This window comes from Chiloscyllium plagiosum, chromosome 17 (genome assembly GCF_004010195.1).
Source record: "Chiloscyllium plagiosum isolate BGI_BamShark_2017 chromosome 17, ASM401019v2, whole genome shotgun sequence".
NCBI classification, from domain to species: Eukaryota; Metazoa; Chordata; class Chondrichthyes; order Orectolobiformes; family Hemiscylliidae; genus Chiloscyllium; species Chiloscyllium plagiosum.
In genome coordinates this window covers 66,311,272-66,325,488 of record NC_057726.1, presented here as the reverse complement: position 1 = coordinate 66,325,488, position 14,217 = coordinate 66,311,272, and the positions used below count along the sequence as shown (strand labels likewise).

The 14,217-nt window shown below is 42.0% G+C and overlaps 1 long non-coding RNA gene across 3 annotated transcripts in view; it reads left to right on the top strand.

Annotated features, from left to right (window-relative positions):
• The window catches only part of LOC122558583, a 167,921-nt gene that overhangs the window by 147,182 nt on the left and 6,522 nt on the right, over positions 1 to 14,217 (top strand). Inside the window, exons 3-5 of one of the 3 annotated variants that reach the window (XR_006314188.1) lie at positions 1,079 to 1,212; positions 2,815 to 2,980; positions 10,085 to 10,170. This is a non-coding gene — a long non-coding RNA (uncharacterized LOC122558583). Of the gene's footprint in view, positions 1 to 1,078; positions 1,213 to 2,814; positions 2,981 to 10,084; positions 10,171 to 14,217 lie in introns of those variants that run through there. The other 2 variants (XR_006314189.1, XR_006314190.1) reach the window with 2 other exon arrangements.

Sequence of the window (14,217 nt, the reverse complement as noted above, 5' to 3'; positions counted from 1 at the left end):
TTTGAGCCAGTTCTGTATCCAAATGGCTAGTTCTCCCTGTATTCCATGAGATCTAACCTTGCTAATCAGTCTCCCATGGGGAACCTTGTCAAACGCCTTACTGAAGTCCATATAAATCACATCTACTGCTCTGCCCTCATCAATCTTCTTTGTTACTTTAAAAAACTCAATCAAGTTTGTGAGACATGATTTCCCACGATAATCTGGTCTGAAAGTCCTTTCAGCAACCAACTCTGAAGACAGTCCTGCAGTGATTGATGAAAAGCTGCAACAAATTTTAGTTGTGCAACCAGATTGCAAGGTGAAAACATCCCTGCATGCAAAGACTTCACTCCAGATAATTGTAAAGTGTTATATCCATCAAGCAGTCTGTGAAGTAAATCCCTTCGCTTCTGTCTGATAGTCCTCCTGCTCCAATACAAACAATTTGTTCCAATTCCTTGAATGCAGGACAGTAAGTTTTTGTCAAGGCTGAGGTCTCAGTGGAAAAAAAAGAGAGCTTTGAGATACATAATGCCATCTGAGACAGAATTTAATGCAGGAGATAAAGTGTGTTATAAAAGAGAGGATAAAGGGGAGTGGAAAGGTTTGAGTAAGGTGTTGATGAGACTGGACCTCATAATTGTGGCACTCAAACTGTTGAAGTTAATTCCTCATGATTAGAAAATATCTATTAATTCTGTTTAATCAGCCTGTTCAGGATGTTAGAACACACCTCCAGATCTGGTGGGACTTGAACCAAGGGCCTCTTGGCTCAGAGGTAGGACGCTACCCCTACACCACAAGAATCCTTTAAAACAAAGTCAATCCAAACTCTTGAATTCTGAACAGGTGAGGGAATTAGATCAGGCAGCTTCTATCTCAAACGCTCATGTGATTTTGCTTTGAACTGCATCCTCACTCCAAATTGAGTTTTTCATCTAATTTAATCTACAAAGCTTCAGCAAGCATCAAGGTGTGTTGTGAATTGCACTCGAAGGTTGTAAAGAGAAATTGAGTTAGATCAGGAAGATATGTAAAAGATTGTTACAACGTAGAGAAATGACATTTTCCCCTCTCTCTCTCTCTCTCTCTATAGGGCCATGCAGATGGCTAGTCCCAGATGAATCTAACCACAGGTTCTGAGCCGCCCATCCAGCAGTGCGACTGTGACAAAACATGGAGGAGCACAGAACAGTTTGCTGCCCCCTGTAAAATGAGAGATTCTGCAAGGTAAACTGCAAATGTTTGATGCACGTACAAAACAAAACCTCAAACTGAAATGAGGAACATGAAACTGAGCAAGATATTAAAGTCTGTCATTTAGCTAGGTAGATGGACATGACAGCAGTCTGAGGGGCTGTGCACACAGCAGTCCAATATCAGACGTAGTTGTTCACTGTTCTTTGTAATGAATTTCTGTCAGTCATTCTGCAATGGTCCTGACATGTTCCAGATTACTGTTCCTCTTGTCACCGCAAATTGTTACCAGTGCCACTTCCTGTGACTGACAGATTTCATTCACCATTCCATATAGTTTTTGTACGCTTTCAGTGATGCAAGTTCAAAATCTGGAACCTAAAGTGCCTGTAAGATTATTATATCATGGAATTACATCCTACCACCTTTCAATCTGCTACTTCAAGGGACACTGAGACTGTGGGGTTATACCACTTCACCAGACCCATTTGTCTCGATCTTCCCTGTGCTATTTCATCAGAGATATGATTTATTTGCTTCCCTTGAAATAGTGGAGAAAGGGGTTTGAGATTCATTCCTGAAATGGACAAGCCATAAAGTAATGATACCTAATATGTCCACAACCCTCAAATAATTTTCTGTTTTTAAGTTATAGGCTTGAAAATCGGGGCCTTTTTGCATCTGTATGCAAGTACCAGATACAAGAATCAGTATCTCAGGCCTGAAACTTCTTGTGCTGAAGGCAGAGCAATTCACTTTTACCCAAAGGAGGTGGCTGCCATATGTATGAGTCAGATCTCCTTTCCTTTAGGATTCTGTCCTGTTTCCTCGACAAACTTCCAAATGTCAATCAGCCAGCCCCGTATCCTGCACCACCCCATCAACAGAGGATAACGTCAGGAATCCTATCCTTTTGAAGTGTTTCTGCTGGACACAAGTCATCCTTTGAGGCCTCCTGAAGGCCCAAAAGCTTTACTATATGAAGGCCATCAATTCAATTTCATCGATCAGAAATTGAATTGCTGTTATTCAACCAGAGGGTAAAAAAATTCTCTTCTTAGTTTTGTTAATGTCAGGAAACAATTGTGGACTGGAGGGTTTTGTTTCTGACTTTTGGATTTTTTTTTGAAAATGTAACCAGTGGAATAGTTGAGGGGAAGCTGGTGGATGTGGTATATTTGTTTTTTTTTTGGAAGGCTTTGGATAAGGTGAGACACAAAAGGTTAGTAACCAAAATTACTGCATATGCAGTTGGGCGGAGTGTGCTGGCATGGATTGTGAACTGGTTAATAGGTTAAAAAAAACAGTAGAAATAAATGGGTCATTTTCAGTTTAGCAGGCTTTGACTGGGCACAAGCTAATCGCAATTTATCACTGATTTGGATGTGGTGATTAGCCTTTCTCTGCAGCATTTGTTTCAAACTAGCAAAGACAATCTGTAACTTAATGCTTCTCTATTGTAAAGTACACCTTGGCTGTCTACATAATACTCAATACTATATTATCTGCAGTACACGCGTTATACAGAATCCCACTAAAGATATATGCTATATAGAATCCCATATCCACTTTATGTACAGGAACCAGTGTTTCAGCTACAAAACACTTTTCAAAAACCTTTTTTATTTTCTCAAGTTCCCAAGCTAAAGAATGGCCTTTTAAACCGTGATTTGGAGGTACCAGTGTTGGACTGGGATCATTTTGAAGCCAGCTGCATTAGAATACCCATCAAATATCAGCATTGCTAAAAGTGACTAATCACATGTCCTCCTCACGTTCGTGGTCTCCTAAATTTGAAAGCGTAAGTATGCATTTCTCCACTCTTAAGCTTTTAGTGCTTCTTTGTCATTGAAGCATTCACTATTTCAGCGTATTATCACTACACTTAATCTAGAGACCCAGGTAATGTTATGGGGACCCATGTTCAAATCCCACCATGACAGGTAAATGAAAAACGTCTGGAATTAAGGACAAAAGGATAACTAGGGAGAGAATAGTGCCCCTCAAAGATCAGCAAGGCAGCCTATGTGTGGAGCTGCAGGAGATGGAGTAGATACTAAATGAATATTTTGCATCAGTGTTTACTGTGGAGAAGAATATGGAAGATATAGAATGTGGGAAAATAGATTGGTGACATCTTGAAAAAATATTATAGAAGAAAAGGTTTTGGATGTCTTGAAACACATAAAAGTGGATAAATCCCCAGGACCTGATCAAGTGTACCCTTGAACTCTGTGGGAAGCTGAAAAGTGATTACTGGGCCACTTGCTGAGATATTTGTATCATTGATAGTCACAGGTGAGGTGCCGGAAGACTGGAGGTTTGTTACCATGGTGCCACTATTTAAGGAAGGTGATAAGGAAAAGTCAGGGAACTATAGACTGGAGAGCCTGACATGGATGGTGGACAGGAGAATGGATCTTTCGGGCATAAGCCTGATGAAATGTCAATTTTTCTGCTTCTCAGATGCTGCCTGACCTGTTGTGTTTTTCCAGCACCACACTCTTGACTCTGATCTTTAGCAACTGCAGTTCTCACTTTCTCCCATCGATAGTGGATACGTTGTTGGAGGTAATCCTGAGAGTACTTACATACATTTGGAAAGGCAAGGACTGATTAGGGATAGTCGACATGGCTTTGTGTGTGGGAAATCATGTCTCACCAACTTGATTGAGTTTTTTTTTTAAGAAGTAACAAAGAGGGTTGATGCAGGCAGAGCAGTGGACGTGATCTATGTGGACTTTGGTAAGGCGTTGACAAGGTTCCTCGCTGGAGACTGGTTAGCAAGGTTAGATCTCATGGAATACAGGGAGAACTAGCCATAACTGTAGATGACACCAAAATTGGAGGTGTAGTGGACAGCAAAGAGTATAACAGAATCTTGATCAGATGGGCCAATGGGCCGAGAAGTAGCAGGTGGTGTTTAATTTAGATAAATGCAAGGTGCTGCTTTTTGGAAAAGCAAATCAGAGCCGGATTTATTTACTTAATGGCAAGGTCCTGGGGAATGTTGCTGAACAAAGAGACCTTAGAGCACACGTTCGAGGTTCCTTGAAAGTATAGTTGCAGGTAGATAGCATAGAGAACAAGGCATTTGGTATGCTTTCCTTTATTGGTCAGAGTATTGAGTATAGGAGTTGGGAGGTCATGTTATGGCTGTACAGGACAAAAGTGGTTAAGCCACTTTTGGAACATTATGTGCAGTTCTGGTCTCCTTCCTATCGGAAGGATGTTTTGAAACTTGAAAGTGTTCAGAAAGATGTCATTGGATATTGCCAGGGTTGGATGTTTGTGCTATAAGGAGAGGCTGAATAGGTCGGGGCTGTTTTCCCTGGAGTGTCAGAGGCTAAAGGATGACCTTTGTAGAGGTTTATAAAATCATGGGGGGCATGGATAGGATAAATAGACAGGGTTGGAGGAGTCCAGAACTAGAGGGCATAGGTTTAGGGTGAGAGGGGAAAGATATAAAAGAGACCTAAGGGGCAACGTTTTCATGCAGAGTGTGGTATGTGTATGGAATGAGCTGCCAGAGGAAGTGGTGGAGGCTGGTACAATTGCAACATTTAAGAGGCATCTGGCTGGATATATGAAAAGGAAGGGTTTAGAAGGATATGGGCCAAGTGCTGGCAAATGACACTAGATTCGGTTAAGATATCTGGTCACATGGACACATTGGACCGAAGGGTCTGTTTCTGTTCTGTACATCTCTATGACTCTAATTAAGGGTCTAATGACAGCCATGAAACCATCATCAATTGTCAGGCAAAACTCATCTTGTTCACAAATGTCCTTTAGGGAAGAAAATCCTTACCTTGCCAGACCCACAGCAATGTGGTTGACTCTTAAGTGCCCTCTGGGCAATTAAGGATAGGCAATGGGGCCAATTCAGTGACTCCCACATCCTGTGAATATATTCTAAGCATATACTATTATACCTCAAATCTAATCCATCAAATCCAGTTTCACTGACCAATCAAGTCTCGTAATTGGGAATAAATTACTGCAACTGCTGGAAACTGTGCTGAGAACAAAAAATGCTGGAAATCACAGCAGGTCGAGCAGCATCTTTAGAGAGAGAGAGCAAACTAAGGTTTCGAGTCAAGCTGACATTTCATCAGAGCTCTGAAAAGTCATCGAGGCTTGAAAAGTTAGCTTGCCTTCTCAGTAAATGTTGCCTGACCAGCAAGTCTTTCAGGATTAACTGGGAGGAATGCTTTCTTGGGTGTTCTGAATTTAGGTTGTATGTTTGCTCGCTGAGCTGGTAGGTTTGTTCTCAGACATGTTGTCACTATGCTAAGTAACATCATCAGTGAGCCTCCAGTGAAGTGTTGCTGTGCTGTCCCTCATACTATTTATGGGTCTTGATTGTTGTGGTAGGTAATATCATTTCCGGTTCTGTTTCTGAGAAGTTGGTAAATGAGGTCAAAATCTATCTGTTTGTTAATGGAGTTCTGGTTTGAATGCCAGGCCTCGAGGAGCTCTCACACAGTCTTTGTTTAACATGTCCCAGAATAGATGTATTGTCCCAGTCGAACTGGTAATCCTCTTCATCTGTGTGTATGGAAACTAGTGATAGTTGGTCATGTCTTTTGGTGGCTAGTTGGTGCTCATGTCTCCTGGTGGCTAGTTTCCTGCCCATCTGTCCAATGTAATGTTTGTTGCAGTACTTGCGCGGTATTTTGTATATGACGTTCATTATGCTGGCTATGGGTACGGGGTCTTTTTAAGTTCATCAGGAGCTGTTTCAGTGTGGTGGTAGGTTTGTGGGCTACCATGAGGCCTAGGCGCCACAGTAGTCGGGTCATTATCTCTGAAATGTCTTTGATGTTTGGTAGGGTGGCTCGAGTCTCTGGGCACTGTTTAGGTCTATTGTGTAGGAATCAGCGGACTGCACATCAACCACCGGGACGTGGATAAAAATGACTTCTTAGCAGCACTGGAATCCACCCTCAAAGACAACAGACTGACCGAAGAAACCCAGCAAACCATCAGATAGACAGTGGCACCAACACTAAATAGGAAGAAAGAAGGGAATACCCTCAACACACTGGAAAGGAAAGCTCTGGAAGAACTCAGAAAAGACGGAGATATCATAATCCTACCAGCAGACAAAGGGGGCATGACTGTCATCCTGAACAGAACACAATAAATTGAAAAAGCAAACACACTGCTAACCAAAACCAACACTTACCAACAGATAGACCTGACTCCACAGCTAGAAAATCGTAGTACAGCATCCCTGAGGAAACTACACAAGACAGACCACCAAAGGATGAAACCAGAAGGATTGAACAAACCACGTTTCTACAGATCACCAAAGGTACATAAACAAGGGGCTCCCCTCAGACCCATAGTCTCACTTCCCAGGACACTGATATACAAGCTAGCAAAGGAACTGTGACGCCCCTGGTAGAGGACTTAACCCACTCCATTCACTCAACCCAGGAATTCCTTTAACGTTATCAAAGACATCAAGGTAGAGGACGACAAGGTCACAGTTTCCTTTAATGTGACGGCCCTATTCACATCAATAAACATCACCCTGGCCAAAGAAACACTGGCCTCACTGCAGGACAAACCATGGACACACACACCTGACAGCACCAACTCCATCGAGGTAAAAACAATGACTGCAGATGCTGGAAACCAGATTCTGGATCAGTGGTGCTGGAAGAGCACAGCAATTCAGGCAGCATCCGAGGACAGGCAAAATCGACGTTTCGGGCAAAAGCCCTTCAATCAGGAATCCAACTCCATCGGCAAGGACAGCATCCTCAAACCAGTAGACCTTTGCCTCGGAACCCACTTCATCTTCAACAACAAGATCTGCAAACAAATCAACAGGACGCCTATGAAATCACCACTATTAGGACTTCGAGCAGAAGCAGTTATGTAGAGGTTAGAATGAACCCTTCCCACAATCCAGCCCAAGCTTTGGGTCCGCTATTTGGATGACCACTTTGTCATCATGAAACACAACAAGCTGGAAGAAACCCGCAAACACATAAACAACATCCTTACTGGTATAAAATGCACTAAAGGGGAAAGGAACAATAACCAATTCCCCTTCCGAGATGTCACAGTACAACGAAAAGCCAATGGAGAGCTGCAGACCAGCTTTTATAGGAAAGCCACGTAAACTGACCAGATAGACAACTACAGGAGCAATCATCCCAACACCCATAAACAGAGCTGCATCAGGACATTATTTAAACAGGCCATATCACACTGTAGCGCCCAGGAGCTACGAGAAGCCAAGGAGAAACTCCTGTATGACGTATTCAGGAACAATGGTTAACCGCTAAGCACAGTTTGCTGATTCCTGCACAACAGACCTAAACAGAAAGACACAACACGCCTACAGACTCTAGCCACCTTACCATACATCAAAGACATTTCAGTGATGACGACCAGACAATAAGGGATACCAGTTTGACTGGGACAATACATCCATCCTGGGACAGGCTAAACAAAGATATGCCTGAGAGTTCCTAAAGGCCTGGCATTCAAACTAGAACTCCATTAACAAGCATATAAATGTTGTCCCCATTTACCAACCTCTCAGAAACAGACCAGGAAATGATAGCACCTACCACAACAGACCAAGACACAAATAGTCAGTGGGACAGAACAGCAACACTTCACCGGAGGCTCACTGATGATGTTTCCTAGCATGGTGACGAAACGCCTGAGAACAAACCCATCAGGTCAGCGAGCAAGCTTACAACCTGAACCACAACCTGAGCTACAAATCTTCCCCAAAATCTGAATTTACTTTGCTGAGTACTTAAGTTAATATGTTTAAAAAGGTCAATGCCGGTAACTCTGTTTTCCACCCCGTTATTTCTCAGTCTGCATCACCACTCTAAAGAAATCATCAGCAAGCACCATGAAGATGCTTAAAGTTTTCCTTTGTGACACCAACCAAACATTGTGAGGGCAGCTTTTAGTTTAAAACAGCCTAATTTCAGCATAACAGGTCACACTGATAGATTCGATACTGGGATGCCACACCTGATCATTTCATTCAGGTCATCAATACATTTTGTTTCAGTTTCTATGGATTATCATCTACAGTTGCAGGCTGTTTGGGCTGTTTCAGAAACACATCTGTCTGAGAAGTGTTGCCTTTTAGAAATGCAGGTCATGTGTCTTTTGATCTGTACTCTCCCATGAATATGTAGCTAAAGGGCTCAAAGGATTTCAAGGTTATTTCCAAGTTGTGGACAAGTTTGCTGTAATATCTGTAACATCCAGTCACTCTACAAAGCCCCTGGCAAATAGCCTTGCTTCAGTCAAACGAGTCCCATCTACAAGATCTTTTTCAAAACAAATCCTTTTATGTGATAAAACCGCTTGATCCATACTGGTTTCTAAGAATGTACTCTAAACTCTCTCCAACTGTCTAATTCTCTTTGTTTTTGCAAAAATTATTTCAGGTATATACACAACCATCAAAACCTCATTATCATTAGAATTTCTGTTTCTAATTCCATTTAAGGACTGTTTTATTGAAGCTACAACTTTGACTTGCATGTTCGTGTCTGTCTGTATTAATTGGCCTACCTCCAGTATGTGATCATTGACTAATGCAAGAGCCTTGTCTCGACCCACAATCATTATTTGCAATTTCTTACGCTCCACTCTTTCGCTCCAATCTGCCAGTTCATGGACCTTGTGTCTCAGCTATCATCATGGTCATTCAGACTGTATTTAAACTTGCAGGAGCTTCTCCAACTTACCCATAATTGTCACATTCCCTTATTTACTAAAGGTCTCTAGAGTAAAATTTGGACAGGTAGTCAATGTCCTGTGTGTTGTGATCTCTCACATGATCATGATGCAGCCCATGAACTATTATACTCCGTTCCTCAGGACTTAAGGTACGAGTTTTGTTTATTCTGTCAGCTGCTCAAGGTCCCAAATTTTGTAATTAATCTGATTAATTGAGAAGAGTAAACATAACAGTTATATTGCATAATTGATAAGTCCTTCCTTCTCATAACCCATTACTGACCAAAGTTTCCATTCCTTCGGACACTGTCTTTTGGACTGCATCAGGTCTCCTGGATGTCCAGCACAGAAACAGACCCATGAGTCCAACTTGTCCATGCTGGCCAGATATTCTACATTAATTTAGTCCCATTTACAAGCATTTGACCCATGTCCCTCTAAACCACACAACCATCTCTAAACCCTTCCTATTCATATACCCATGCCTTTTAAATGTTGTAATTGTACCAGCTTCCACCACTATGTCCAGTAGCTCATGCGATACTCACACCATGCTCTGCATGAATAAGTTGCCCTCGAGGCCCCTTTTAAATCTTCCCCTTTCACCTTAAACCTATGCCCTCTAGTTTTGGACTCCCCTACCCTGGGGCAAAGACCTTGACTTGTCACCCTTTCCGTGCCCCTCGTGACTTTATAAACATCTATAAGGTCGCCCCTCAGCCTTTGACACTCCAGGGAAAATAGCCACAGCCTATTCAGTCTCTCCCTATAGCTCAAACCCTCCAAACCTGGCAATCTTTTCCAAACCCTTCCAAGCTTCACAACATCTTTCTTCTAGCAGGAAGATCAGAATTGAATGCAGTATCCCAAAAGTGGCCTAACCAATGTCCCTTATAGCCACAACATGAGCCCCCAACTCCTATACTCAGTGCACTGCCCAGGAAAGCTTGAATGGTTTTATACAATGCCTCAAAACAGCCTGATGAAACCCCTCTCTCTGCATGTAGAGCAGTCAGTAGGCAAAACATTTGAACTATTTATAGTACATAGTTGAGGAAGAGGACTCTCACAAAGAAATTTGGGATTTCACCCATAAACCAGAATTTTATGCGTGTGGGTGAAGGATGGGATTAGAGCCAATCTTCACACCATTTTTTTTTTCTATTTACAGAATTACACATTACAAGGATATACTTCCCAACCCAATACCTGCAGTTTTTGTGTCTGTTGGGGATCAGGTGAATCCCCAGTGTATGCCCACCATCTGCATTGAAATGAACTCTTTATAAAAGAAATACAGATCACTCATGATTTTATTCAATGTTGGAACTAGTTTGCATCATGTACTCCTGTTCTCATGTTCCTATTCTTAATTTTGAGTCCAGTAGTGATTCTGCTTCTCACTAAGAGCCGTTTTAGTCAGCAGATGAGTTGCACTGTTGCAATAGATCTGAACCTGAGTATGGACTGAGAACATGAAATTCTTGCAATACTTAGTCTGGCATGCGAACAAGTGAATTGAAACCAAAGTCAAGCAGTACTTTGCATCAAAAGGCTTGAGAGTTGTTTGGTTTTTTGGTTTTAGAAAAGAAACAGATTGAATAATCATTATAAAGTTAAAAATGCATGTGTCCTTTCTCAATTAATAAGTTATGTATATTGGCAAAGGCAGCAAGGGAGTTTTAAGCTGCTCTGCTATTAAATCAGAATTGATTTTTCACGTCCTTTCCAGTCTATACTCGATCATCAATCTTTTGTGGGACTGATCGAGCTGTTGTGGAGATAGCAGGTCCCTGAGTAACAAAGCTACGTACAGGCGTCCATGCTCCTGGGAGCATGGAAAAGGTAAAAACACTTAATCTGTGTTGTAATTAAGCAGTACAAGGTTTTTCTCTGAAGACATTTTTGAGAAAGAAAATCATTAACCTAACTGTTTAATACCCTACAGTGAAACTTTTCTAAATTTAGATTGTCTGTTGAACAGAGCAGATAAAAATCGATGGAATTAAATGGTTTATTTTCTCAATTTATGTCTTCTGGGCAAAAAAGGTGGATGACTCCATACAGGTTTATTTTTCTGTGTGTCTGTAACATTTCCATTGATACACAACTTAGATCAAAGTCACTGTCTCCTATTTTGAAATTTATCCAAATATCTTTCAAAAGAATAACGATAAAGAGTGAACAAAGGAGGTTCAGGTACATAATTCTTTGAAGTTTGCATCACAAGTAGACAGGGTGGTTACAAAGTCAAAACGTGTGGTGCTGGAAAAGCACAGCCGGTCAGGCAGCATCCGAGGAGCAAGAGAGTATACTCCCTGCTCCTCCATTTTTGAGAAAGAAAATCATTAACCTAACTGTTTAATACCCTACAGTGAAACTTTTCTAAATTTAGATTGTCTGTTGAACAGAGCAGATAAAAATCGATGGAATTAAATGGTTTATTTTCTCAATTTATGTCTTCTGGGCAAAAAAGGTGGATGACTCCATACAGGTTTATTTTTCTGTGTGTCTGTAACATTTCCATTGATACACAACTTAGATCAAAGTCACTGTCTCCTATTTTGAAATTTATCCAAATATCTTTCAAAAGAATAACGATAAGATTAGATTAGATTAGATTACATTACAGTGTGGAAACAGGCCCTTCAGCCCAACAAGTCCACACCGACCCGCCACCCACCCATTCCTCAACATTTACCCCTTTACCTAACACTACGGGCAATTTAGCATGGCCAATTCACCTGACCTGCACATCTTTGGACTGTGGGAGGAAACCGGAGCACCCGGAGGAAACCCACGCTGACACGGGGAGAATGTGCAAACTCCACACAGTCGCTCGCCTGAGGCGGGAATTGAACCCGGGTCTCCGGCGCTGTGAGGCAGCAGTGCTAACCACTGTGCCACCGTGCCGCCCAGATAAAGAGTGAACAAAGGAGGTTCAGGTACATAATTCTTTGAAGTTTGCATCACAAGTAGACAGGGTGGTTACAATGTCAAAACGTGTGGTGCTGGAAAAGCACAGCCGGTCAGGCAGCATCCGAGGAGCAAGAGAGTATACTCTCCTGCTCCTCAGATGCTGCCTGACTGGCTGTGCTTTTCCTGTATCACCCTTTTTGACTCAGATCTCCACCATCTGCAGTCCTCACTTTCTCCAGGGTAGTTAAGAAAGTGTTTAGCACACTTGCCTTCATTGCTTAGACTTTTTAAGTCGAGGAGTTGAGATGTTATGTTGGGGTTATACAGGGTGTTGGTGAGGTGTCTTCTGCAGTACTGTGTGCAGTTCTGGTTGGCCTATTATAGGAAGGATATTATTAAGCTGGAGAGGATTCAGAAAAGATATATCAGGATGTTGCCTAGAATTTGAGTTATAAGAACAGACCGGATAGGCTGGAACATTTTTCATTGGAGCGTAACAGGTTGAGATAATAAACCTTGTCGAAGTTTATAAAGTCATGCGGGGTATAGATAAGGTGAATGGCAGGTGTCTTTTCCCTCAGATGGAGAATTGAAGACTTAAGGGCATACTCTTCATGTGAGAGGAGAAAGATTTTAAAAAGACATGAGGGACAACTTTTTTTCAACAGGGTGGTTCATGTATGGAATGAACTTTCAGAGGAAGTAGTGGATCCAGCTCTATTCGCAACATTTAAAAGACACCTGCATAAATACATGAATAGAAAAGGTTTAGAAGGATAAGGCGAAAGTGAGGACTGCAGATGCTGGAGATTAACGTTGAGAGTGTGGTGCTGGAAAAGCGCAGCAGGTCAGGCAGCATCCGAGGAGCAGGAGAACTGATGTTTCGGGCATAAGCCCTTCGTCAGGAATAATTCCTGATGAATGGCTTTTGCCCGAAACGTCAATTCTACTGCTCCTCAGATGCTGCCTGACCTGCTGTGCTTTTCCAGCACCACGCTCTCAACTTTGAAGGATATGGGCCAACTGCAGGCAGGTGGGACTAGTTTAGTTTGGGATTATGGCCGGCATGCACTGGTTTGACCAGAGTCTATTTCCATTCTGTACGACTCTATAAAGAGCTGAATTGATTTTGAAATTTTGAACAAAAGCTGCTGCTTTAATGGGCCCTCATTCTGTGTGAGCTTTATATGTCTAATAGCCAGATGGCAGGTTCCGTGTGTGGAAATCCCCATTTCCATTGCTAGAAACGTAGAATGGAGTGAGAATGGTGACAGCTCTCAAGCCCACACTTAGCAGTCCCAACCTTGCCAACTCCATTGTGGAAGAAGCATTTTCAATGCGCAGAATTTTAATGGAGTTGGACTGGCTTCTGAAGTTATTCATGCTGCTCAGAGGTGTTGAGAGTCATAGTGGCATCGGAAACCTTTTAACAAATAAGTCAAGGGTGTTGCCAATTTTGCATTATAATAAAATGCTGTATGACCAGGTAAACATGCTCTTAATATAGGGATTAATGATAGGATTTTATTCTTAAAGAGTGACCTGTAAATTGACCAGCATTGTGAAAGTAGAAAAATGTATTGACAAACTTTGTACTCTTAATCTCTGCCCCTGAGTTTTAATCTTCACCATAATGTGAAACATTCTGTTGGTATCCAGTCCACCCAGGGTCTTATTTGTTTTCCTATACTCCAGTCAATATAAGCCTAACCTGTTCAACCATTTCTTCATAAAATTAGCCCTTAGTCCAGAAATGAGTTGGGTGAACCTTCTCTTAACGACTTATAAAGATGTTTTTAAAATAAGGATCTGTCCAGAATATTCCGGATGTGCTCTCACCAATACTCTGTACAGCTGCAGTAAACTTCCCTACTTTTGTATTGTATTCCCCTTGCGACATTCCATTTGCCTTCCTAATCACTTGTACTAGCATACCAGTTCCCCATGGTTCGTTCCTAAACCCTTTGTATTATCAAGTTCTGCAATTAGTTTCCATTTAAACATCATGCTCTTTTTTAAGTTCTTCCTCCCACAATGTCCAAATTCATGTTTTCATATATACCGTACATGCTCATGTATAGGTCAATCGCATGTACAAGTCGATCACTTATTTTGTCAAAGATTCTGGTCTTGGTCATATACCTCGTGTAAAGGTCAACCCTAGTTTTTCAGGGGTCTCTTCCTGACCTGAATTCAATACACGGAGTGACATTGAACGATTCTTCCGCCGCCTTCGCCTCCGTGCCTTCTTTTTCAATCAAGACACTCACCCACCCTCTGACGACCCCTTCTCCCACCTCCAACACACCCCGTCCACCTGGACACCCCGTGCTGGCCTCCTACCTGCCCTCGACCTCTTTATTGCAAACTGCCGCCGCGATATTA